Source organism: Bison bison, unplaced genomic scaffold (genome assembly GCF_000754665.1).
Source record: "Bison bison bison isolate TAMUID 2011002044 unplaced genomic scaffold, Bison_UMD1.0 scf7180017864533, whole genome shotgun sequence".
NCBI classification, from domain to species: Eukaryota; Metazoa; Chordata; class Mammalia; order Artiodactyla; family Bovidae; genus Bison; species Bison bison.
Window position 1 is genome coordinate 10150803 of NW_011495082.1, and position 25355 is coordinate 10176157.

The 25355-nt window shown below is 38.5% G+C and overlaps 1 long non-coding RNA gene across 3 annotated transcripts in view; it reads left to right on the top strand.

Moving 5' to 3' along the window:
* LOC104982534 overlaps positions 1–25355 on the top strand; it is a 210100-nt gene that overhangs the window by 63487 nt on the left and 121258 nt on the right. For 2 of the 3 annotated variants that reach the window (XR_824522.1, XR_824523.1), the window contains one exon: positions 12102–12143. The exons of the other annotated variant lie outside the window; for it this stretch is intronic. This is a non-coding gene — a long non-coding RNA (uncharacterized LOC104982534). The remainder of the gene's footprint in view (positions 1–12101; positions 12144–25355) is intronic. 3 annotated transcript variants of the gene reach the window in all.

Here is a 25355-nt window from a genome sequence, read left to right on the forward strand (position 1 = left end):
GACCAAACAGGTTCTGATTCCTTAGGCTTCTGTGGTACTTAGCAAACTTGTATTTCTAATACATTTTCCAGGGGGCTTTGGCACAGATCGTCACTGGAACACACTTTAAGAAACCTTTGCCACTGATATTAAGATCTGGCAAAGTAAATGCTTACTAAGTCTATTGAAGCAGTGTGCGTGTTATTTGCTCAGTCGTGTCCGACTCTTTGTGACTCCCTTGGACTCTAGCCCGCCAGGCTTCTCTGTCCCTGGGATTCTCCAGGCCAATGGGTTGCCGGTTCCTTCTCCAGGGGATCTCTCTGACCCAGGGATTGAACCCCGATCTCCCACGTTACAGGCGGATTCTTTACCATCTGAGCCACTGGCAAGTAGGCCTTGAAAACATCCCGTCTGGGAGTAGTAATGGATTTCCTTGTCTGAGACATGATAACCAGTTGCGGTACCTCAAAGCACTCAGCTTCCTTGTTTGATTTGTGTTCTCTTATCTGTGTCACACTGAGCTTTTTGCTCTTTCCTACGATTCTGTGAGCTTTGACACCTGAGTCTTTGCTGCAGTTTTTTTTTCTCTCTGAGCAGGTTTCAGAGTCTGAAAGGCTGTGTTTGGATTTTAGCTTAAGGCATGCACTAATTTGGTAACCTTGGAGAAGTGATCATAATCTGTTTCCTCAAGTGTGAAATGGGTACTGTAGTATCTGGCTTATGGAGTTACTGCAACAATTACAAGAGAAATGGCCTGTGTCAGATTTACAGCACAGCGCGCAGCATCTAGCAGACCTCAGTGCTTGACCACAGCTACTGTTTGTACTACTTTCAGGGGGGATGTCTGGAGAACCCCCATTTTTTTCCCCAAAGTTTGCTGCTTGTAGCGGTCCTTCAAGAGCTTCCCTTAATTCCTTCATGGATTGCTCACACATCCACATTCTCATAGTACTTAACGATGTCTCTCTTTGTGTTCCTTTTTATTATGTATTATTAATTTGTTCTCTGTCTTTTCACTGAACTGTGAGCTCATCAAGACAAGCAAACAGCAACCATGAAAACAAACTCTTTCTTACGCTTGTAGTTTTAGCACCTTGCATGTAATAATTGTGAAGGCAGGGTGTTTGTTTATGTGCTACACACTGTTCTAAGCACTTTTAATGGATTAACTCATTTAATCCTCAGAACAAGCCTATGAGGTAGATGCTGCTATTATCTCCATTTTATAGATGAGGAACTGAAACACAGAGGGTTAAGTAATGTCCAGGGTCATGCTGCTAAGCCATAGACCTGTAATTTGAACCTAGGCAGTATGGTTCCAGAATTTAAAACTTAGCAGACCCCAAACAAATGCTTGCTGAATTTCATTATACTGTGACTACATTGACTTTAGGTAAGGTCTTCTTCAGAAAATAATGTTCTGAAGATGAAAAATAAGCAAGTCAAATCATTGTTCAGTTTCTGAGGTGTCTGGTTATCTCGAAACAATATCAAAACAAATCATAGACATGAAATGGCTAGTGAGTGCCTTCTGAAAGGAAACCTCAGATCTAAGTACTGTGAATGTGATGATTAGTATTCAGATTATTTCTAAAAGCAAGATTTTGTCAAACGGCAGGAATAAATAAAGATTTCCTAACACTGAGGTTTCCTTTTTTGCTGCTGCTGCTGCTAAGTCGCTTTAGTCGTGTCCGACTCTGTGCGACCCCATAGACGGCAGCCCACCAGGCTCCCCCGTCCCTGGGATTCTCCAGGCAAGAACATTGGAGTGGGTTGCCATTTCCTTCTCCAATGTATGAAAGTGAAAAGTGAAAGTGAAGTTGCTCAGTTGTGTCTGACCCTTAGCGACCCCATGGACTGCAGCCCACTAGGCTCCTCCGTCCATGGGATTTTCCAGGCAAGAGTATTGGAGTGGGTTGCCATTGCCTTTTCTGAGGTTTCCTTTTTTAGCTTTATTGAAATATAACTGACATATAATAAACTTTCTCATTTGAGTGTACAGTTGGATGAATTTTGGTAATTATGTGTAGTTGGAAAATCCTCACACTGTCAAGATATAGAAAAATTCCATCATCCTAGAAAGGACCCTTGTGCCTCTTTGTAGTTGATCTTCTTCTCTGACCCCTGGGTCCAGGCAACCATTGATCTATTTTCTGTCTCTATAGTTTTACTTCTTCCAGAATGCCATATAAATGCGATCATATGATATGGTAGGCTGTTGTATCTGGATAGCTTTGCTCAGCCTAAAGCCTTTGAGATTTATCAGCGTTGTTATTTTTATCAGCAGTTTTCCTTTCTTATTGATATGGAGTGCTTCATATTATAGCTATACCGTGCTTACTTACCCATTCAGTAGTTAGTGAACATTTGTGTTGTTTCCAGTTTTGATTATTATGAATAGTGCTGCTATGAATATTCATGTACAAGTCTTTGTGGAAATCTGCTTTCGTTTCTCTTGGTTAAATATGTAGGAACAGGGGTGCTGGTCTACATGGTAAATCTATGTTTAACTTTATACTATCCCGCCACACTGTTTTCCAAGTGGCTGTACTTGGAATACTCTTCTGTATCTCCCGCAGCAACGTACTAGACTTGATAGAGTTCTGGTTGATTCTGTCTTGACATTATTTGACGTTGTCAGTCTTATTAACATTAGCTATTCTAGTAGCTCATTGTGGCTTTAGTTTGCATTTTCTTGATGACTAGTGATGTTGAACATCTTTTCTCGGTCTGTTGGCCATTTGATATTTTCTGTGATTGTTCACATCTTTTGTTCATTTAAAAAATTTAGAGTATCCTTTTCTTATTGATTTATATATATATATCTTTTCAAAAGAAAAAATACTGTTAATATACTCTTTTGTTAAATACATGGTTTGCAAATGTTTTCTCATAATCTGTGGCTTGCATTTTCATTTTCCTAATTGTGCCCTTTGAAGAGCAAACCTTTCACATTTTGATTCATTTTATCCATTTTTTTCTATTTTGCACTTTTGTGTCTTGTTTAAAAAAATATTTTTCTAACTCAGTGACACAAGGATTTTCTTCGAGAAGGCCAATTTTTTTTGCACTTAGGTCTGCTGTCATTTCATGTTAATCTTGAGTCTGACGTAGAGGTTGAAACTCTCTCAATAGAAATGCTTTCACTGGGGTCCTCTTTTCATTATTTTTTAATTAAAAAACTGTATATGTTTATTTGGCTGTGCTGGGTCTCCGTCGCTGCACAGGCCACTCTCCAGTTGCGCTGTGCAGGCTTCTCGCCGCAGTGGCTCCTCTCGTTGCTGAACACAGGCTCCAGGGTGCACAGGCTTTCGTCGTCGTGGCTTGTGGGCTCACGAGCACAATCTCGATAGCTTTCGTGAACAGGTTTAGTTGCTCCGTAGCATGTAGGATTTTCCTGGACTAGGGATTTAACTTGTGTCTCCTGCATTGGCAGGCAGTTTCTTTACCAGTGAGTAGTGTAGAAAAAATGAGAAGAAAATTGCTCACGGTAGATATGGTAGTTAAGAAATTTTAAAACATCTTTAAACTTTGGGTGGAGAGATATGTTTGAATCAAAGTTAACTAGCTAGGATAAGGATGACTGTACTTAGGACTCCAAGTTTTATTGAATTTTCTAAATATTAGGCCAAGTGATATTGTTTTGCTTGGTTTTTCCTTTTCTGCCCATTTCCAGGAAGCACAAAGTTTTTATTTAAAGAGAACAAACACTTTTCTTCTTGCTGCAAACCTATTTGAAACAGGGAAGGACCAGTCTCAGGAAAACTTTTCAGCTGATGTCTTTTTTCCTAGCCTGCCTTTTGCCCAAAACCACTCCCACACACTCTGTTCCTAAGATAGTCTGAAGTTTCAAAATGCCAACAAAAAATTCTCTGTGTTTAGGTTGTTTTGGATTGTTAATTATTGGTGGCAATGGATGAGTATTCAGCACCTTGGAACTTGTGCAAAAGAAACTTAATAAGGATACATTTGCTGTAGTTGGAAAAGTATTTGATGAACAGCTGACCTTTCAAATGTTTACATGAGTTGAATCTCTGAACTGCTAATGTTAGGAAGGTCCAAGTTCTAATTCAGACTCAGACACTGAATCTCTTTGTAGGGAAAGCTTTTAAATATCTTCAGTTTTCTCATTTGTTTTTTAAAAAAAGGCTGACTTCACTCACCCATTAATTGGTTAATGCTTGTGAATGTTTTGAGAGGATGAAAAGCACTTTCTCAGAGCACTGCCCTATCGTTCCCTCTCATGATTGTGGTTTGTCATCCACCTGAAGTAAGTGGGTAAGTCATGTACCAAGTTTGCATTGTAGAAAGGAAATGATTCTACAGATCCTTAACCACGAGAGGAAAAAAAATATGTTTCTTTCACGTGGAGTTGGTGAATAAAGCTTCCACTGTTCTGAGAGAAAAATGCAAAAGGAAGTCTGCTTGTGTGAATTAAGTCACTTATGAATACTTTTAAAAATATTTACATGAATCTCTACTGACTAACCAATTCTCTGAGCACATTCCATAAAAATTTCTTCTCAGGCAATTTCTCTTAGAAATTCACACATATATATATTTTGTCCCTCGTGTCTTGCATGAGATTGTTTACGGTGCCCAACTGACAAAAGAAGCCAATGCAAGCAGCTAAAAGACCTAGGGAGATGTGCTAAGGAAGAAAGTGGGGTTGAGAAATTAGGAAGGGCTTCCTTTCTACTGTGGCCTTCCCCACCACCACCCGCCACCCCTCCCCCAGGTCCTATTTCAGCATATTTTTTTCCTTAGGTTCAGTTGCTTCATTTCTCGAGTTCCTCGTTTAGATGACCTGTGTTCCTCTGCACGTGTCCCAGTCAACATGGCTGTCTCACCCTGAAGCCGTTCACTCCCTTTGTGGTTCTGGACATTATCCAGGGAGCAGTGAGTTGGTGCTTCCAAATCTTCATCAAACATGTCATCCTGAAATTGTTCTGAAAGCATTGATCATTTTGGTTGCAGCTGGAGTATGAAAGGAGTTCTTGGGGAATCCATGTCTTTGCCAAGTCCACATCTGGTTCCCATGAAGGGAAGAAAGAATTGTGGTTGTTAATTTTGGAAACAGAAAGAAAAGAAATGCAGGCATCTGCTTATCTCTGTTAAGGTTTGACCACACCTTGATGCAATGAAGAACAGAGGTCACCTAAATTTAGGCTTTTATTTTACCTATAGACTATTCAAAAACTGAAAAACAAACAAAAAACCACACCAACAACAAGAACAACAAAACCCAAACTAAAATTTCCAGCATTTAAAAATCTAGAGGTTTCATGTAAAAATCTAGAATCTCAGCTTCTTTTGAAAAATCGGAAAGTCTGGCATCTCTGGAGCTGCATTCTGACATGGCAAGGGTGACTAGATTGGAGCATTGGCTGCCCCCTTAGGATGTCTAAAGTCTCATATCACCAGCCTGTCCTTTGGAGACATTATCTGTAAGGTTTTACATATTCTGATCCAAACATATTATTTTAAAATCGTTCTTTTCACTCTCTAGATAAGTTCTTTTCTTTTGAACAGGAAATAGACATGAGAAAGTAAGATAAGAGAATGAATGACGTTAGCATGTTTCCCATGTCTGTTTCCTGTTCTAAGAGTAGGAGTTACCTAGAAAGAGCGAAAAGAATGATTTAAAAGTATATATTTGGACCTTTATTCAGCTATTTACAGTCAGTAATTCACAAAGTTACCCTATAATTCAAATTCAAATATACTGATTTAAATATACATCCTTTGATTCTTCTGAGAGAAAGCTATACATGTGTTATGTATTGTCTGGCTTAAAAAAATGAAATTTCTTTCAAAATGTTTTATCTAGACATTTAGGACCTTTTAAGCAAAAACCTTCATGTGACCGCTTGACAGCTAAATAATCTCCACCATAGTCTGTTGAGTACCAGGGTTATCTTTATATCTAGAAAGAGTAAAATGACAATTTTACTGAAAATACCTTTTTGCTGAAAAGTATGTGTCAATTTATGAGACCACTTTTATTTTGAGCTATCTTTTGTCTGTAATTCTGCGTTTATCCATCAGACATAAATTGCCTTGTCGGCTAGGTTTCCTGGTGTTCATCTGTCCTTCCTAATAGCATCCTGATTTCCTTTTGGCCTGTTGTCTCTCTCCCATGTAATGCAACTTGGGAATCTGGGTCTGATGGTGGTAAATAAAGCTTGGTTCTTAGTCTCTATTGCTGAGTTCAGTACAGTCGCTCAGTCGTGTCTGACTCTGTGACCCCATGAACCGCAGCACGCCAGGCCTCCCTGTCCATCACCAACTCCCTGAGTTTACCCAAACTCATGTCCATTGAGTCAGTGATGCCATCAACCATCTCGTCCTCTGTCATCCCCTTCTCCTCCTGCCCTCAATCTTTCCCAGCATCAGGGTCTTTTCAAATGAGTCAGCTCTTTGCATCAGGTGGCCAAAGTATTGGAGTTTCAGCTTCAACATCAGTGCTTCCAACGAACACCCAGGACTGATCTCCCCTAGGATGGGCTGGTTGGATCTCCTTGCTGTTCAAGGGACTCTCAAGAGTCTTCTCCAACACCACACTTCAAAATCATCAATTCTTTGGCGCTCAGCTTTCTTTATAGTCCAGCTCTCACATCTATACATGACTACTGGAAAACCATAGCCTTGACTAGATGGACCTTTGTTGGCAAAGCAATGTCTCTGCTTTTTAATGTGTTGTCTAGGTTGGTCATAACTTTCCTTCCAAGGAGTAAGCGTCTTTTAATTTCATGGCTGCAATCACCATCTGCAGTGATTTTGGAGCCCAGAAAAATAAAGTCAGCCACTGTTTCCACTGTTTCCCCATCTATTTGCCATGAAGTGATGGGACCGGATGCCATGATCTTAGTTTCTGAATGTTGAGCTTTAGGCCAACATTTTTACTCTCCTCTTTCACTTTCATCAAGAGGCTTTTTAGTTCCTTTTCACTTTCTGCCATAAGGGTGGTGTCATCTGCATATCTGAGGCTATTGGTATTTCTCCCGGCAATCTTGATTCCAGCTTATGCTTCATCCAGCCCAGTGTTTCTCATGATGTACTCTGCATATAAGTTAAATAAGCAGGGTGACAATGTACATCCTTGACATACTCCTTTTCCTATTTGGAAACAGTCTGTTGTTCCATGTCCAGTTCTGTTGCTTCCTGACCTGCATACAGGTTTCTCAAGAGGCATATTGCTGGGTATGTGCCAATAAATGGGCATGTGACTGAAACTTAGAAAGCTGAAGTCGCCTGGTTGTTTGAATCTTGAGCAGAGTGGTACAAAGTCAGAAGCAACAGTTAAAGCTCATGCACTCCAGGAGTATTGCTCTGATGGTCATAGTTTCTAGCCTTATTCCTGTCCAGTTCCTAAGTCTGGTTCTTCAAGGCTCCTTGTCAGTTTCAGGAAATTCCCCAATATTCTGTTTCATTTTCTTTTCTTTTCTTTCTCTCTGTTTTTGGTTGCATGTTTTTCTCTTGCATATAATCAGAGAGCTCTAACTGATGGACCCTGTCTCACCACTTCTCCACTACTGCCCTAGTCTGTTCCACATTCCATACCATCTCTTGCCTAAAATGCTCAAGTAGCCTCTTCACCAATTAAGGCAGATGTATGTATCTGCTTTATATGCATCTGCTAAAACATTTCTAAGTCAAATCAGGTCATTTCTCTGCTCAGAACCTTCCAATGGTTGCCCACTTCACTCCAGGTTAAGGCCGAAATGCTTGATGGACTATAGGCTTTGCAAGGGCACATAGCATTCACTTCAGTATCCTCACCATATAGAATAATCCTTGGCATATTAATTTGTTGAATGAATGATGTGCTCCTTGGGAAAGCAGTTATGTTTTATTTGACTTGAATACTTAGTATGTAGCATGGTGCATGGCACAGAATAGGCACATAGTAAATATTTGTTTTTGCTGTTGAGCCTAGCTGCTTTAACTATTAGAAAGGACAGAGTCATCAGAATCTAATCCTTTCATGATTTCACTCTTGTTGAAACTACTGGTTTGTGACAGTCATGGGGACTAACTCCACCTAGTATTGAGCTTATATTCATTTTGATGGAAAACAAAACAAACATTAATGGCAACCTGATCAGGATGGAACTTGCTTAAAGAAAGGCTCAGATTAGTTTCAGCAAGTTGACATAGTCAGCATTGTGGAGGTGAAGCTCTCAAATTGAAGCCAGCCAAGAAATACAATTGATCCTCCTAGTCTGCAAATTTCATTTGCAAGTTCAATTGAAGTGTAAGTAGAGTGGGATCATGTTATTAGTTCTCTTAGAGGCACAGATTCCAGGATAGGGAAATGTGTGTGTGCTTGCCTGGCGAGGCAGACATGGACTGTCAACGCAGTGTTCCCAGGAACACTCCTTGGAGTGGCAGCAAGGACATAAGAAGGGACTATGCTTAGTAAGATGTTTGATCCCTCCATCCTCTTCACACGCCCCGCTTCCCAGCACACACCAATTAGACCAAATGGTTTTAGTACTGTGACAAAAAGATAAATATAATTCTAATCTAAATTTAGTCTATTCTTTCAGTCAGACTATTTCTTTTCTTCCCTTTGCAATTAAGCATTCTAATTTTCTTTTCCTACTGCAGAATTGTGTCTCTTTAGGTTGGCAGGGCTTCAAATGGTTTTGATCATAATTTCTAAGTATTTAAGTTATTTCAGTGATTGAAGAGAACTCCTATGATTATAGGACACTGTTGAATAATGGATTCTTTCAAAATCTCCTCGGTCAGTTTTAATTTAGTTAGGAAAAATAATCACAAAAGCAGAAGTATAAATTTTGAGAAGCTACCCTTTTTTAGTTTTGGAGAACCGCTAGATTGTGTTTTTCTTGTCAGAAGTAGAGGAAAGGTTTCGCTGCAAACTTGGGAGAATACTGCCTAATAACTTCCTTATAACATGATGAGACCTTTCCTTTCTGAGTTTCAGCAGTTTTGAAATGCTGAGATACTTTCATTTTTCCTTTATAACTCAACTCTGGAGTTCAGAGTTCTTCCTTGGATTGTGAATTCCCAGAGCTCAAGAGCATTTTGAATTTCTAAATTTCTTTTTAATAAAATAATAAAATGGTACTGACAATATTTTAGTTAAGGTCAAGTCCATCTTGTTTGAAACCTGCTATTCCAATCAAAACCAGCTGGGGCCAGGGATGGCTCTGTTGTGCCTGCATATCCAAGCAAATAAGTATGGAGCCCCATTAATGGGCGGTAGACAGTTGGCTCTCAGCCTTCATCTCCATGTATCAGCTGAAGAGATAAGGCCACTATACAAACCTTGAAGCAAGACTTACTGGGTTTTTTTGGGTGGGGGAGGCAGAGAAAGGGGAGCATTGTTTGCTTTTTTGTTTTAGTCAAGTTTACACATTTATGAAAGTGGAATTTGTTCTGCGGGTTTTAAATGGATATTCAGATGCAGCATCAATTTTCCACTTTTATTTTGTGTCAGCTTCAATAAATGTTCTTATACGTGTGAGGTCAAATAAAGTAACTATCCAGATGGTGATATTTTTTTCATTATTTATGATAATGTACATTTGTAGTCAGTGGTGCAGTTGTAAGTTCCAGATTGCAGGGCCCATTCATATTCATTTTTCCATCCTCAGAGCCTTGCACAGTGCCCAGCACATAGTAGGTGCTCTATACCTGCTTCATATGAATTAACTGAACTAATGGAGTGGTTTGTTACTATAATCTTATCTTTTTGACCTACATAAATGGCATCTATTACTACTGATATTCTGTTCTCATTATGCCATTTAGAAGTTCTTAGGATACATATATTATGCGAACATCTATTTCTGCTTTATTGACTATGCCAAAGCCTTTGACTGTGTGGATCACAATCAACTGTGGACAATTCTGAAAAAGATGGGAATACCAGACCACCTGATCTGCCTCTTGAGAAATTTGTATGCAGGTCAGGAAGCAACAGTTAGAACTGGACATGGAACAACAGACTGGTTCCAAATAGGAAAAGGAGTTCGTCAAGGCTGTATATTGTCACCCTGTTTATTTAACTTCTATGTAGAGTACATCATGAGAAATGCTGGACTGGAAGAAACACAAACTGGAATCAAGATTGCCAGGAGAAATATCAATAACCTCAGATATGCAGATGACATCACCCTTATGGCAGAAAGTGAAGAGGAACTCAAAAGCCTCTTGATGAAAGTGAAAGTGGAGAGTGAAAAAGTTGGCTTAAAGCTCAACATTCAGAAAACGAAGATCATGGCATTCGGTCCCACCACTTCATGGGAAATAGATGGGGAAACAGTGGAAACAGTGTCAGACTTTATTTTTCTGGGCTCCAAAATCACTGCAGATGGTGATTGCAGCCATGAAATTAAAAGACGCTTACTCCTTGGAAGGAAAGTTATGACCAACCTAGATAGCATATTCAAAAGCAGAGACATTACTTTGCCAACAAAAGTTCATCTAGTCAAGGCTATGGTTTTTCCTGTGGTCATGTATGGATGTGAGAGTTGGACTGTGAAGAAGGCTGAGTGCCGAAGAATTGATGCTTTTGAACTGTGGTGTTGGAGAAGACTCTTGAGAGTCCCTTGGACTGCAAGGAGATCCAAGCAGTCCATTCTGAAGGAGATTGGCCCTGGGATTTCTTTGGAAGATCAGATCATATCAGTTGCTCAGTCGTGTCCGACTCTGCGACCCCCATGAATCGCAGCACGCCAGGCCTCCCTGTCCATCACCAACTCTGTTTTCCAAAATTGAAAACAGAAACAGAAAATAGCTATTTTCCAAGATTGAAGTTCAGCATAATGGAAAAATCAACTGTGGGCTACCTTGAGAATTGTTTACTTGGTGGATTAGACAGTTGTTGGCTTATTCCAAGTTTGTATTCACAATGGGGGTCCCTGGAGGTTGATATGTGCTCCCAGATTACAAAGTAGTTTAAAGAGCAAATTTAACATAATGGAATGTCTTCTGAATTATTAGGCTGATGTACCCATTTAACTCCCGATTGGGGAGAATTGAGAGATGCTTTTGTGAATCCTTGTACATTAAAAACATTTCCACTGTTTCCCCATCTATTTCCCATGAAGTGGTGGGACCGGATGCCATGATCTTCATTTTCTGAATGTTGAGCTTTAAGCTTATAGTAATAGATCCTTGAATTTGAATAACTTTATAATAAACAATAATCGTATTGATTATTTTAGCATGTTCTTACCACATCTCTATGAAGTCAGGAGGCAGAAAAGCCTGGAGATTAAGAGACTATTCATCATTCTTTATTCTGACTCTTAGGCCCATTTTCCTGTTTTACTAGCCATGTGGTGGGCATAATGAACACATTATTAATTTCTAATGAAAGACTTCCTTTCTAAAAGCTTGTTGGTCTATACTGTTAAAATCCTGATGCAAGGGGACTTCCCTGGTGCTCCAGTGGTTAAGAATCTGCCTTGCCACGCAGGGGATGTGGGTTTGATCCTCGGTCAGAAAACTAAGCTCCCACATGCCCTGGAGTAACCAAGCCACAACTATTGAGCCCGCGTCACAGATGGAGAGTTCACTTGCCACAACAGAGGTCCCCCATGCTGCAACTAAGACCCCAGGTAGCCAAATTAACTAATTAATTTAAAAAAAGCAAAAGCTGTTAAAAAAATACTGATGGGGAATTCAGAAATCAAGCTTCTGACACCTTTACATTTTTGGCATGAATTTAAGTTTTTTTTTTAAGTAGCTATTTTCCAAAATTGAAGTTCAGCATAATGGAAAAATCAACTGTGGGCTACCTTGAGAATTGTTTACTTGGTGGATTAGACAGTTGTTGGCTTATTCCAAGTTTGTATTCACAATGGGGGTCCCTGGAGGTTGATATGTGCTCCCAGATTACAAAGTAGTTTAAAGAGCAAATTCAACAAAATGGATTGTCTTCTGAATTATTAGGCTGATGTACCCATTTAACTACCGAATGGGGAGAATTGAGAGATGCTTTTGTGAATCCTTGTACATTAAAAATCTTATTTAAGTTTTGTAAACATTAAAAAAATGGGCTGTTTCTTTCTTAAAATTGTTTGCTTAATTTCCCCATCCCAGCACTGCTTTGCCTGTTTCAAGGTCTTTTTTTCTCCTCTCAGAGTATGAAGGCCTCTGGTTCTATTCAGCTGCCTCCTCGTTCGGTGAGTAATTTTTCTAGTTGGTACTTTCAATAATACAAGAAATATTTATTTGACTGGTTGATTGAGTTCTCAGAATCTTATATCTGGAAAGTATTATGTCTCCCCCTGACAATGTACTCATCCTGATTAACAGCATTGTCCTTACGTGTGTTCAGACCAAACTCTTCCCATTTCTTAAAAATTTTTATTAATATAAAGCTTATTATTACCATAAAAACATTAAAAAAAAAAAGCTTATTATGAACTTAAAGGAGACCATAGTCTTTTGTTTTGCTCTAAATGACCTAATCTCAAATCTTTAAACATTTTTTATTCCTTTTCCTTTTTTATATTCTTTAATTTTAAATATTTTCAAGTATATACCCAACTATAGGGCTGAGTCAAATTTAACCAGAATTCATTATAACCTTCAAATTTTTTTCATCTAAATGTGTAAACCCTTTAAGGGTAGAGACCATAGAGACCTTACTTGTCCCATATTCCACTTTACATTCTTTTCCTATAGGAAGTGCCTGGTACCTTTAGACAAGGAGCATCATGCATGGTTATTTGCTTAATGAGCAAATGGATAGTAGTTCATATTTGTATTTCTTAATATCAACAATAAGCCCTTTGAATGTTGATCTTATATAAATGTTAGATAAGTTATAAGAATGGTAACGAAACAATGCGAATTGTTTCATGGAACTGACAGTTACGGCAGCTATTAATGCATGATTATGTGTACTGAAGATATTGGTAAAGTTATCTCAGTCTCATTTTATTTTATATCCTATCCCCTTGCTTACCCTGTGCTTTGATGTTTGAATAGGACATCAACTGACTTTAATGACTAGTCTTACATAGTTGTGTTCTTTTCTCCCTTGTTTAATTTTAAAGGACTGTCCCCATTCTTAAAACAAAATGTCACAAAGATGTGACAGTTTCTGGGCATCGCAACTGTCCATATCTTACCAAATCGGGCTCTGATTCTATGTAGATTGTTCTGAGACCGTAGGTTAACTAGGAGGATTTTGCAGCCTTTAAGATGATGTTTGGCTTTTGCTTAACATTTTACATGGTACCTAAAGTGCCCTTAAATTTAGAGAATGAAATTTTGAGTCACTAGCCCAGTGATTAAGAGCTTTATAAAATGTCATATTTTATGGATAGATATGAATAATTGCAGTTTCTTATTTACAGTGACCTCAATGATTTCCCTCAGTGGTGGGGCAATTAGCTCTTTAAAGTTCAAAGCTAACTTAGATGGTGAGATATTGGGTCACGTGTGTGAGTGGAGTTTTCATCTGATGGGAAGCTTTATGAGAGAGCTTTGGGGTTAGACTGACTAGTTTGGTGTTGACTCTTGGTTTTGCCATTTGCAAGCTGTGTGGAAGTGCTGGCAAAAGATTTGACTTTCGCGTCAAAAGCAGAAAGGTAATAATAATAAAAGTACTTCCCTCTTAAGGTTGTTGGGTTTCCCTGGTGGCTCAGATGGTAAAGAATCTGCCCGCAATGCAGGAGACCCAGGTTCTATCCATGGATTGGTAAGATCCCCTGGAGAAGGGAATGGCAAACTGTTCCATTGTTCTTGCCTGGAGAATTCCATGGACAGAGGAGCCTGGTGGACTACAGTCCATGGGGGTCGCAAAGAGTCAGATACGACTGAGTGACTAACACTTTCACTTTCACACTTTCATAAGGTTGTTATGAGCTTGAAATGGTATACTTAGCTTAAAGCGCTCAATTAGCACTCAGTAAAGGTCAGATATTACTCTCTGTCTATGAAGTAGCTCTACTTTTCTTTTCTTTTTTCTTTGGCATTGGTATGCCGTTGGCCAGGAATTATGGGAGGGACCCTGAGGACTATTTCAGTATCTACTCCTCAGGATTCCCCCTTTCTTCCCCTTCTCTTCTTTCCTCCTTTCCAGACTGGCAGTGCTGGGGAAGGCATCTTCCTAATTTGTTGCCCCTTTCATTTTCGGAGTTTTGATATTACTTCCTAAGAGAAAGCAGAGTTTAACAACCACGGTGAAATGACAAAGCTTAAATTCAACAGCGTTCTTACAACCTTGATCCCTGGCATGATATTTGCCTCCCTCACAGAGATATCGCCTCTCATTTAAACTATTTAATGGCAAAAGCACCTGCTTTCTCCTTTCTCCATGAGTGCCCCCTCTTCCAGAAAGATGAGTACAGAGGGTGGTGGGCTTTATCTGAGGTGAGATTCATTACTCTGTTTTATGTAGGAATAGTGCCGTGGGGGAATTCTTTGCAAACCCAGCACAAAGTCTATTATGTAATTAATTTATCAAATTCAAAAAGTACGTCTGGTTGCTTAGTATGGGATTTTTGATTTTATTTAAAAAATGTGTCACTGCAATTTGGTGGGGAGTCTGTACTGAGAAAGTCTGTGAAATTTATCTCTTGTAAGGATATTGTTGAAGATAGTTTTCATTCTTTGTTGTCCTCTTTTGGAAGACTCTTGAAAAAAAATTCCTGTTTTGTTTTAGTCTCAGCTAATTATTGATTTATTTTCCTAAGTAATTGTTCTATCTTAGGAATCATACTGTATAAAACTGATGAAGCTCATCTTTTCTGACATTTTGCCCCTTTAAAATTAATCCCATCGTTTTTACTGTCTTTTTGTGTTCACATTTTGATTTAGTGACTTTGTATTTCAAATATCTTTGTAAGCTACCTTAAATGTTTCCTGAAACCAAGGTAGTATATAAAAGCTGTCATGTTTATAGGTATTCAAATTATGGTATTCTAAACATCTTTCATCTCCTCAGAATTACAGTAATCATTTGTTCATTTCTTTGTGTCGCAAATCATGCAAAACACGCTGTAAATTATCTCTCTGAATCCCCAAGACAGCATTACACAGAGGATTTTTTTTTTTTCTTTCTTTTTATAGGTGGGAAAACTAAAGTGTAGAGAGGTTAGGGTCATAAAATTAGTAAATTAAGAAGCCAGATTTTGAACTTAGCCAGACTGAAACTTGAACCCTAGTTTTTACTATTTTTAATTACTTGAAAAAGATGAGTTGGTCTTCCATGTTTTCATTGGCAATGACATTTGAACAATTCAATGTCCTGGGCCTTTAAAATATGTTGAAATAATTTAGCAATGTTATCAAATGTCAAATTACAAGTTAAAGAGGGCATAATAGACATTTTTGGACTTCCCAGATGGTGCTAGTGGTAAAGAACCCGCCTACCAATGTAGGAGACTTAAGGGACATGAGTTCGATCTCTGGGTCAGGAAGATCCCCTGGAGAAGGAAATGGCAACTCACTCCAGTATTCTTACCTGGGAAATCCCATGGACAGAGGAGCCTGGTGGGCTACGATCCATGGGGTCACAAAGAGTCAGACGTGACTGAAGAGACTTAACACTCACACAATAGACATTTTTGTTTGTAGTCACGTCCAAGATTATTTTATTGAGCTTCTTTAAAATTTGTAGATGGTGGTAGGTCACTAGAGATCATTAGATACGTTACTACAGATTATGTTTTCTTATGAGACTGTGAAATTCAATAATTGCTCACATGAAGACAGGTACTCTTAGGGATCAACCTTCATTGTTGTTGTTTTAAAAGTAAACTGTAATATCATCTGAAAATGAGCTAATGTACTTGAGGTTACCACTTGCAGAGCTGGAAAGCTGGAGTGATTTATCTCAGCCACACCTCTGTGTTGTACTGATGAACTGCAAAGAAGAGAAAGGAAGGACTGTTTTCTTTGGCCCTTGATTGAGAAGCTCAAAGCTCTGTTTTCTTTATTTCTGAGTACCCTTTATGGTCTTACTCCAGAATATTAAATGACAAGAAGAAGGTTCCCTGCCCCCACCTCTTCTCAATTCCTTTTATTTATTTTTTATTTTTTTCCTAACAGTTTTGGAAAGCATCCTCCTTCCAGGCATTTAAAAGCTTTTTTGGCATCTTATGCTGCCAGTGTTAACACTGGCAGTTGGTACAATTTACAATAGTGCATTAAATAGAAATCTCATTTTTACATCACTTGCTTAAAGTTGATTTGTGATACACCTTTACTGGTAATGACAGATATGTATGATGAATTATTGCATGTTTAGTCCATGCACTTAAACTACATGGAGGTAAGCGATTACACGTTTATTTCAGAAGTATTAATGCATTTCTACAGCTTAATTTTTGTCATGTCTCTGTCAGCTTTGCAAAAGGCCACGATCAGTTTTTATGTCCTTGAGTTAGGTCATTTCCGTTCTGGGAAAGAGACACTGAGCAATTAGAATAAATGATTTTAAGCCCTTTTTAGAATTTTAAATTAACTTCTGACACAAACCTTTCTCATCTGGGTGACTTCTAGGCCTTGAGAGTTTTTGTGGCATGCCTTATTGTCTTTGTGAGATTAGAACATTGTTTATAGGATATGTGAGTGTGTAGCAGTTTATTTCAAATGTTTTGGGGCCCCTTGAGGAGGACAGAAAAGCATAATATTTTCTAAGCTTTTTCTGGTGTGTCTCTTTTTTTGAATGAGAGCATGTGTTTTGGTTTCAGCTGCACCCGTATTTGATTTTAGTCTAGCTGATGTTTCCTTCACCCTGGCCTCTGCAGAGTTCTATTTTCCTTAGAGCACTCACCTTCAGTGAGTCTAACTTTTCTCTTTGAATCCTTAGTCCTCTAGAGACTTTCTGGCTTCTGGTTTATTTTTTATTGTTGTTTTAGGGTCTCTGCCTTTACCAGATTTGATCTTTCCCCCGATTTGACCTTGCTTTTTAAAATAGAAGTTGAAAGTGATACTGCCCTCCAGTCTTTCTTAACTTGAGCTAACTTTATGTGAGAGAACTAAGCTCTACTGAAATTGATTTGAGTGGTCGTTTTTTCAAGTCTCCCAAGAGACTGAATGCATTAGGAGGGAATTCATTCATTTCATCCAATGGATGCCTTTGGGCATGAGGACTTAATTCCCTTGAAGAACCCCAATTTAGGACAGTAAGACTATGGTTTTTCCAGTGGTCATGTATGGATGTGAGAGTTGGACTGTGAAGAAAGCTGAGCGCCGAAGAATTGATGCTTTTGAACTGTGGTGTTGGAGAAGACTCTTGAGAGTCCCTTGGACTGCAAGGAGATCCAACTGGTCCATCCTAAAGGAGATCAGTCCTGAATATTCATTGGAAGGACTGATGTTGAAGCTGAAACTCCAATACTTTGGCCATGTGATGCGAAGAACTGACTCATTTGAAAAGACCCTGATGCTGGGAAAGATTGAAGGCGGGAGGAGAAGCAGACGACAGAGGATGAAATGGTTGGATGGCATCACCGACTCAATGGACATGAGTTAGAGTAAACTCTGGAAGTTGATGATGGACAGGGAGGCGTGGTGTGCTGCTGTTCATGTGGTCGCAAAGTTTCAGACACAACTGAGTGACTGAACTGAACTGAACTGAAAGAAAATCAAAGTTCCCGTTTGTTAAAAATGCACCAGTGGGTCCTCTTAACACTGAGGATGATTCAAACCTCTGCAGTGCTGGGGGATGCTAATCCCTCACCCTATGCCACCCACTATCCACTGGCTCCAGCCACACTCCTTGCCTGTGTTTTGGGTCCCAAGCTTCCTCCTGCCTTAGGGCTTTTATTCTTGCCTCCTGCACACATCTTTTCCCTTCTTATCCTGTCCCTGGTTTCTCATTCTTCCATATTGATTAAAATATCCCTCTTTGGGGATATTGTCCTGTTCCATTCTACGGAAAATTGTCCCCATTTAGTACGTTGCTTTATTTCTTTCACAGCACTTATTAAGATCTAGAATTTATGTTCTTATTTCTGAACTTGTGGCTTTTTCACAACTGCTGTAGTCCCATTGCCATTGTTTAGTAAGCAGTCCATAAATACTGGTTGAGTGAAAGAATTCTTTATTCAGATGTTTGCTTTCCTTACAGGTAAGAGAGTCCTTGAGACTTGGTATCTTGTATTTTGACTTTCACATGCCTCTTTTCTGTTCCTCTCATCAAGTGAACCTCCTACTAATCGATTCATTGCCCACTCCAGTGCGGGGTGGGCAGCAACCCCTCTAGTCATCAAAAAGACCCAGCCATGGCTGAGTCCCACCCAGTAGGGGCACAGATTGGGCTGAAACTGGGCCTCACTTTTTAAAAAATTTATTTTATTGAAGTATAGTTAATTTACAATCTTGCATTAATTTCTACTGTACAGCAAAATGTTTGCTATATATATGTATATATGTATGTGTGTATGAATATTTATGTTCCTTTTCATATTATTTTCCATTATGGTTTATCACAAGATATTGAACATAGTTCCCTGTGCTGTAAAGTAGGACCTTGTTTTTATTCATTCTATGTATAATAGTTTGCATCTGCTAATCCCCAAATCCCAATAAATCTTTATGTTTCTGTGGTATCACTTTTAATAGTTCCTCTTTCATTTTTAAAAAATTTTATTTATTGAGTTTTCTTTTTCTTTTTTCTTGGCAAGTCTAGCTAAAGGTTTATCTATTTTGTTTATCTTTTAAGAAGTTAAGCATCACATAAGTCTTGATATGTTGTGTTTACATTTTCATTTTTCCCAAGATTAAAAAAAAAAAAATCTCTCTTTTGATTTCTTTACCCACTGGTTATTCAATAGCATGTTGTTTAATCTTCACGTATTTGTGAATGTTCTAGTTTTCTTTTTTTGTGATTGATTTCTAGTTTCATACTAGTGTGATTGGAAAGAGTCACTTAAATTTATTAAAACTTGTTTATTAAAGCTTAACTAAATTTATTAATAAATTAATTTATTAAGGCCTAACATATGATGTCTCCTGGAGAACGTTTCATGTGTACTTGAGAATAATACGTTTTCTGCTGTTGTTGGATGCTATGTTCTATAGATGAATGTTAGGTCCGTCTAGTCTAACACACAGTTTAAATACAGTGTTTGCTGGTTGATACTTCTGTCTATCCAGAATGTCTCTCCAATGTTAAAGTGAATTACGGATGTCTCCTACTATTGTTATACCACTGTCTGTTCCTCCTTTCAGATCTGTTAATATTTGCTTTGAATATTTAGATCACCTCCATGGTGGCTCAAATGGTAAAAAATTTGCCTGCGATGCGGGAGACCCAGATTCAATCCCTGGGCCAGGAAGATTGCCTGGAGAAGGCAATAGCAATCCACTCCAGTATTCTTGCCTGGGAAATTCCTTGGACAGAAGAGCCTGGCGGGTGACAGTCCTTGGGGTTGCAAAGAGTCAGACACGACTGGGTGATTAACACTTTTGTATATTTAGGTCCTCCAATGTTAGATGCATAAATATATATGAATGCTTTATACTTTTGATGAATAAATTCTTTTATAATTACATAATGACTTTTTTGTGTGTCTAGACTTTGACTTAAAGTCTAATTTTTCAATTATATCACTTTAAACCTGAAAGCTGAGATAGGTCTCTGGTAGACAGCAAATCACTGAATCTTGTATGTTTAGCCATTCAGTCATTCTTTTTGACTGGAAAATTTAGTTGCTTTACATTTAAAATAGTTATTTATAAGTATGAACTTACTCTTCCAATTTTGTTCACTATTTTCTGCCTGTTTTATAATTCTCTGCCTCTTCCTCTTTTATTCTCTTCCTTTGTGATTTGATTTTTTTTGTAGTGGTGTACTTTGATTCCTTTCTTCTTTTATGTATCTGCTATAGGTTTTTACTTTGTGCTTACCATGGGGCTTATATAAAAAAACATATTAATAACAGTCTGTTTGAAGCTAACAACACCCTAATTTCAAATGCACTCAATAACTCTAAATTGTTATCCCCCCCTCATTTAATGATTTTCACTAACAAATACTGCAGTTGTAAATATTTTCAATACTTTTGTATTTTAACTTTATAATAGAACTGTATTACCACAACTATTACAATATTAGACTGTTCTGAATTTAACTATATATGTCTTTACCAGTGAGTTTTATGCTTTCATATGTTTTCCTGTTACTAGTTAGCATCTTTCTAATACAGCTTTGGTTTTATCTTTATTTATATTTTCATTTTGATGGCATTCTAAAAGAAATTTTACTTGAGCATATTTTGGATGACCTGGAAACCTACTTTGTAACAGTGGACTGTAGCAGCCTTGCAGTATGCTCATTTGCATTTCTGTTTGTGATTAATCTATACCAAGTGAAGGCCAACTAATATTAGTTCCACTGAAAAAGAGAAGTTTTGCAATAGTTTAAATAGAGTTGTGTTCCTTGACCTTTGTTTCCAAATACGTATGCCTACATTACTCCTGTGTGTGATAAGCTGTCACAGAATGTTGATGTTCTCAAGGGTGCAGTGGCAGTCCTCAGGGACCCCTGGAAAAGCACAGTGGGGAGGTGGGGTGAGCAGAACTCTACTCTTTCTCCCCTGTATCCACCCCTCTTATCCCCTCGTGCTTGCATGCCTGCTCAGTCACTTTAGTCTTTGCGACCCCAAGGGCTGTAGACTGCCAGGCTCCTATGTCCATGGAATTTCCCAGACAAGAATACTGAAGTGGGTTGCCATTTCCTCCTTCAGGGGATCTTCCTGACCTGGGGATCAAACCCGTGTCTCCTGCACGGGCAGGTGGCTTCTTCACTACTGGGTCACCTGGAAAGCCCTCCTACTCCCTCCTATTTCCTCCTCAGCAAAGTGACTTTCTTTTTCTATTTTGTATATCAGTCTTGTTTATGACAAGTCTGTTGACCAATGGTTTCATGCTCTCAAAACAAGTTTTTTTTAAAACCACTGGCCTAGACCATTGCAGCTTCAGGAGAGAATTTAAAATATTATAGGAATTTGTAATAAAAAACAATTGGCTAAAATTTGACTATAACCTTATTTTCAGAAGCAAAATATGGGAAACTCAGAAGTATGAACGCAAGTAATTTTCCATTTAAAACAAAACAGAACACATTTCAGTAACATGAAACATTGGAGTGGGATACTTCATGTCTGTCATGTGAAAGAGAATTTCATAGACACCTTCAGGACCCCTCAGTGAATCAGAGGCAGAGCCAAGACTAGAACAGACTAGTCCTGCTCCAGCACTTTTCCCATTATTCTGCCTCTTTCTCACACTCTTATCTCTCAAAACTACGTCACTTAAAAGTTCTAGGGAAAATTAAGCTTTTCTCATGAGGGTTTTGAGGCTTAAGGACTGAAAGTGTCCTTTGAACAAGAGAGAATACATTTGTAAATCTCTTAAGTTTCTTTTTGTCTGGTGACAGCTTGTTCTTTTCTATCCTTCCTTCTCTTTGCTGCAGCAAATGCCTTAGTACATATAAGGCTTTGGAGTATAGCCCACCAGGCTCCTCTGTCCATGGAATTTTTAAGGCAAGAATACTGGAGTGGGTGGCCATTCCCTTCTCCAGGGGATCTTCCTGACCCAGGGACTGAATCCAAGTCTCCAAAATTTCAGGCAGGTTCTTTACCATCTAAGCCACCAGGAAGCCCATTTAGGTATAAGTAAGGGTTTTAAAACATTTTCTGTTCATTTGTGAGATCTTTTGGAGTTAAGATGTATAGGCATGGTTGAAAAAGAAAGCACTATAATTTTACTGCCCCTGGGGCCTGATTCTTGCCTGTCAGCTTCTTAGTATCTTGGATGCTCTAATCTGAAATACACTGATGTTCTTATTTGGTATGAAGACTGCTCTTTACCCTGCCCCTTGTAGCATGTCGTCTTTGGTCCACTTGTCTAGAAAACTGAAGTCCAATGGGTAGGCTTCAAGCTTACTCATAAAATTCGCATTCTGGGGGTTTACTATGACTGGGACATGTTTTTCTTCTATTTGCAAGATTGATGCTAACCAAGTGGGCTATAAAACTGTAGTGTTACTTCTATTTATTCTTTAGTCTACAGAAAGTCTAGAAGTTCCTCCTTTTAATGTTCATATCTTCACATTTCAGATTAGCTATTTTTGTATTAACATTTGCATTATTCTCCTTACTTTATCAGGTAGCTCAGCTGGTAAAGAATCCACCTGCAATGCTGGAGACCCTGGTTTGATTCCTGGGACAGAAAGTTCCCCTGGAGAAGGGATAGGCTACCCATTCCAGTATTCTTGGGCTTCCCCGGTAGCTCAGACAGTAAAGAATCTGCCTGCAATGACCTGGGTTTGATCCCTGAGTTGGGAAAAGGGCATGACAACCCACTCCAGTGTTCTTGCCTGGAGAATTCTCGGGGACAGAGGAGCCTGGCAGGCTAGTCTATCGGGTTGCAAAGAGTTAGACATGACTGAGTGACTAAGCATAGCCTATTTTTCTAATGAACATTTTCATTATTCTCTTTATTTCTAAGTAATTTCCTTTCTCTTTCCCTGGCTTCTTCCCTCCCCTCCCTCCTTAAAACATAATTATTGACACTGCTCTGTGTCAAAGAGTGTATGATTATAACTGTAGCCAGAAGTTTAATGATTAAATCGAGTAGCTCCAGATGCCGTCTTTCTTCTGTGTCGCTGAGTGAAGTTTTGACTGTGTTGAGTACGGAGGAAATGGAGCCCTTGGTTCTCAAGTATTCTGCTGGCTTTTCTCTTTTCTGGTTTCCCCCCCTCTAGATTTACCCCGTTGTGCTTGTGTTTATTCATTATGCCCTGTGACTCTTGCTGATTGCACTTCTGACTTCAAAGATTACCCATGTTTGTCAATGTCTCCTGGATTGAATTTATTGTTTTTGGTTTTCTGCTCTATGGTTTCCTACTTACATACACTGGACTTCATTTTATTTTTGAAAATGCTGTTTCTCTGAATCATCCCAGCCAATTGGAACCCTTTTCCAACTCCTAGAAGCTTAACAATTGTACCCCAGTGAAGACAAATACCGACTGACTGTGCTCCTTTCTCTCATGTAGGTCACTGATAAAAATTAATAATTTGGTGCTTTTTCTCTTGATGTAGAAAGTAGGTTACTGTGGGCCCATAGAAAACATCTTATTTTACTGTGTTACAATGTTGCTTCTGATCATGCGAGTTGTTCTGGCATTCATTTACATCTTTATATTCCTGTCACAAGTAACATAAGACAATCATGCTCGATGTTTTGTTTTATTTTATTTTAGAATATGTGTGTAAGAGTAACGAGATTAAATCTAAAGCTCCATCTGACTCTTTTGTTGGTAGCATGTTATCAGCTAGGTGTGCAGTTTGCCAAAAATATTTCAACATAAAGGCACATTCAGAGGGTTTTTAAAAATAGTTTCACACCATGCATACTATACTGTGGTTTTCTTTTGCCATTTAAAATAACATTATTGTATTTCTCCAGATTAATAGATCTGCATTATGCTTTCTCTATAGCTGCATAATGTTCTATAATACAGATATACTATAATTTATAGCCATTACCCTATTGATATACCTTAAGATTATTTCTAATTTTTTTGCCACTCATTAAAAATATTGTGTAACAACAATAAAATGTTACAGTGATAACCCTTATGCATACATATGTTTTTATTATGGTGCTTTTACTGCTATAGGATAGATTCCCCAAAGTATAGTTGGTAAGTCAAGGTATATACATTTCTTACTGCAATAAATATTGCCACAGTACTTTGCAAAAGGCTGTAGCAGTTCATGCTTCCATCAGTGATGTAGGAGTGTCCATTTTTCTGTGTCTTTCTGAACACTGGATATTTTTACTCTCTTAAACATAGGCCAAAAACTGATGGTTTAGAAATAATATGTTTTATTTTCTGTTTCCCACCGTCCACTGATAAGGTCAATGTTTTTTGTGTCTTTTTTTTTGTTTTTTGTTTGTTTGTTTAAGTTTTATGGTCATTTGGCTTTCCTATGAGTATCCTGTGCATAACCTCTGCTCAGTCTTATTTTGAGTTGTTTATTTTCTTGTCAATTTGTAGTTCTTTATATTTTAGAACTAGTAATCTTGTATTTGTAAGTTTTCAAAAATAAACTTTTAATTTTAGGACAGTGTTAGATTTGGAGAACAATTGTGAAGATAATCTAGAGAGTCTCTGTGTTTCCCTCATCCTCCCTGCCCCTAGTTCCTGTATCGGTAACATCTTAACATTTCCCACAATTAATGAGCCTACGAAATACATATTAATAACATCTTAATGCTTATCACAGTCAATGAATCCATAAAATACATCATTATTAAATAAATCTCATACTTTATTCAAGTTGTTGTTGTCGTTCAGTCGCTAAGTCACATCTGACTCTGTGGCTCCATGAACTACAGCGCACCAGACTTCCTTGTCCTTCACCGTCTCCCGGCGTTTGCTCAAACTCATGTCCATAAAGTTGCTGCTGAATGCCATCCAACCATTTCATCCTCTTTTGCCCCCTTCTCCTCCCACCCTTAATCTTTAGCAGTATCAGGGTCTTTTCCAAGGAGTTGGTTCTTTGATTCAAGTGGCTAAAGTATTGGAGCTTCAGCTTCTTCATCAGTCCTTCCAATAAATATTCAGGGTTCATTTCCTTTAGGATTGACTGGTTCGATTTCCTTGCTGTCCAAATAGCCTTAGTTATTTTCCCTAATATTTTTTTTTCTGTTCTGGGATACCATCCAGGGGACCACATTGCTTTAAATTGTCATATTTCTTTAGGTTTCTCTGTGCTGTGAAAGTTTCTCAAAATTTCCTAGTTTTTGATAACCTTTTCAGTTTTAAGGAGTACCATGCAGCTGTTTGTCAAATGCCTCCACAGTTGAGATTTGTGTCTGTTTTTCTCGTGATTGGACTGAGTTTATGGGTGTTTGGAAGCAGGATCGCAGAAGTGAAATGCCATTGACATTGAATCACATCAAGCATACATGCCATCAACATGAGTTATCTTTGTTGGTGATCACCTTGATTGCTTGGCTGATGCAGTGTTTGCTGTGTTTCCTCATTGTCCAGGTATTCTTCCCTGGCCTCCCCGCTTTCTGTGCTAACTGCACTCTGGGAAGAAGTTACTATGTGCAGTCCAAACATGTAAGGAATGGGGAGTCATGTCAGCCTCCTTCGAGGGTGCAGTATTTACATAAATTATTTGTAATTCTGCAAGGGAGATTTGAATCTTTCTCCCTACTTTTTTTATTTGTTAATACTCCTATCATTGTTTGTTTGTTTTAGCAAGAGTACTTCCTTACAGTTTCTGCAAGATCCTCCAGGCTCATCTACTATATTTCCTGTTGCGGTCCTAGAATCAGCCATTTCTCCAAGGGACCATGATTCCTTTACTATACAATATTAGAAAATAATCTGGCTCTACCTAAGATGA